This window comes from Gadus morhua, chromosome 22 (genome assembly GCF_902167405.1).
Source record: "Gadus morhua chromosome 22, gadMor3.0, whole genome shotgun sequence".
Classification (NCBI taxonomy): domain Eukaryota; kingdom Metazoa; phylum Chordata; class Actinopteri; order Gadiformes; family Gadidae; genus Gadus; species Gadus morhua.
This window is the reverse complement of record NC_044069.1, coordinates 1409061-1411210: the sequence shown is the minus strand read 5'-3', so window position 1 is coordinate 1411210 and position 2150 is coordinate 1409061. Positions and strand designations below refer to the sequence as shown.

Below are 2150 nucleotides of genomic sequence, written 5' to 3'. Positions count from 1 at the left end.
CCCAGAGCCAGACCTCCACCTCCTCACCCAGAGCCAGACCTCCACCTCCTGTCAGAAGTCCTCCAGAACAGGTCAGTGCTCTGGTGTGAGTCAGTTTCAATGCATGGGCTGAACCACTTCTTTAAACTTGTGGACTGCTCTGTCTTCATTCCCAAAACGGGATGCTCATGTCTGATCTCTCCAATCTTTTCTAGCCTTGAGTTATAAAATAATAATTAAATTAATTGTGTAAATCAGTTTCGGAGTCAAATAAATATTTGTAATAATAAATAATTATTGTTGGGCAAATGCTGATGTAAACCTGCTGCTGTAGCTGAAAGGCGAGGCTGAGAGGTTGGGGACCGGCTTGTGGTGCCAGGATGGACCGGAGACTGAGGCTGGAGACCAGGGGCCTGCAGCACCGGACCAGAGGGTAACCATCACCAAGCTCATCTGAAACACTAAAATCCACGGTAGTTTAGGTCTGGTTTTGATCATCTTAAGACTTTAAATCTGTGCCACGCTGTGATTTGAGTTAATTCATACCGGGGTTATGTAGAAGTCATATGAGCCATTATTGTTAGAGTGCTGCTACGACCGTAGTGGATGAATTGCTGAATGGGTCAATCTGTAGACGTTGTCTAATTCAAGTGTTTAAATGCGTTTATATTCGTCTTCCATTTTACAAGTGAACCTCAGATGCAGGGGGTGGGTTGCGTCTCCAGGTGATTTACTGCTGAGACCAACTGTTTGTAACCAGACCAGGAATCCATGGCTGAATTGGCTGGTGGAGGAGCCGTGCTGAAGGCCCTGCCTGGTGGAGGAGCTGATGGAGGCCCTGCCTGGTGGAGGAGCTGATGGAGGCCCTGACTGGTGGAGGAACCGATGGAGGCCCTGCCTGGTGGAGGAACCGATGGAGGCCCTGCCTGGTGGAGGAACCAATGGAGGCCCTGCCTGGTTGAGGATTTCTGTCGTTGGGTAGATGGAGCCCGACTCTGAAGTGATCATCACACTCAGTGCCACTTACCGTAGAATACTGCTACCACAAACTACCAGCCTTTGTTAATATACCAGTCAACTACATCTGTTTTACCACACATTAAAGCAAGACTTCCGCTGTTTGTTCCAGACTATGAATCTGTCTGAAGAGAGCTGGTGGGGGAGCTGAGAAGCTGTAAGACGATTAGGAATTGACAACAAGGATTCCTTGTAAGTTTGTATTTACTTAACATGGTTAACTTGAAAAGGGCAAAATACAGATGTTACTTTGACATGTGTCAAACTACCACGTGTTTCTGGAGCGGAGGCGAGCTGGTAGGGGAGCCGTGAATCTGGAGGATGAAAATCACTCTACCAACTTGGATTGTACATTTTCATTAACATAAAGTGGAAATAGAGAGCTTGAAAATAAGACAAACTACATGTTTGTTACTAGACGTTGGGGCCAGATTTGAGCTGTTTGTTCCAGACCATGACTCTGGCTGAGGAGTGCTGATGGAGGAGCCAAGACTCTGGAGGACGACATCACTCTACCAACAAGGATCCTCGTCAGTTTGCATAAAGTAAACGGATCGCCTTGTTGTAACGCAGGATTAGTTTGTCCAGTAGTTAAGTTAAGGCATACTACTGTTGTTGGTTAACAGACAAACTACAGCTGCTACTTTGTGACCTTACATTAGAGCCCACCTACTCCTGTGTTTGTTACCTTACATTAGAGCCCACCTACTCCTGTGTTTGTTACCTTACATTAGAGCCCACCTACTCCTGTGTTTGTTACCTTACATTAGAGCCCACCTACTCCTGTGTTTGTTACCTTACATTAGAGCCAAACAACGTTTGTAACCGGACCAGGAATCTGGAGGACTGACGGAGAAGCCATACCTGTGGAAGGCAAATCCTGAGGACGACCAGGACTCTACCATCAAGGATTCCTCGTAAGTTTGCATTATCTGAACATAGTGGACCAGGTAGGGGGTTGGGGGTTCAACTCTCAGACCATTGGTGCCTGGTTCAAGTCCTCAGAATACAGCGATGCGTCCTTGAGCAAGGCTCCCTAAAGCCTGCCTGCTCCTTAATGACTTATCTTTGATTCAGATAATGTTGCCTCTTTTGAATATTGAACGTAATCCATGTCCTTGTTTGCTCCGGGCAGACACACCTGAGCTGAACCT

The 2150-nt window shown here is 46.7% G+C and overlaps 1 long non-coding RNA gene across 2 annotated transcripts; it reads left to right on the top strand.

Annotated features, from left to right (window-relative positions):
* Positions 1-826: 826 nt before the first annotated feature.
* On the top strand, positions 827-1870 carry LOC115535311 (uncharacterized). Of its 2 annotated transcripts, none has more exons than XR_003974457.1 (4): positions 827-979; positions 1109-1188; positions 1415-1541; positions 1831-1870. It is a non-coding gene; the product is annotated as an uncharacterized LOC115535311 (long non-coding RNA). The 2 variants fall into 2 exon arrangements; XR_003974456.1 differs by lacking the exon at positions 1831-1870 and adding an exon at positions 1803-1825.
* The last annotated feature ends 280 nt before the right edge of the window (positions 1871-2150 follow it).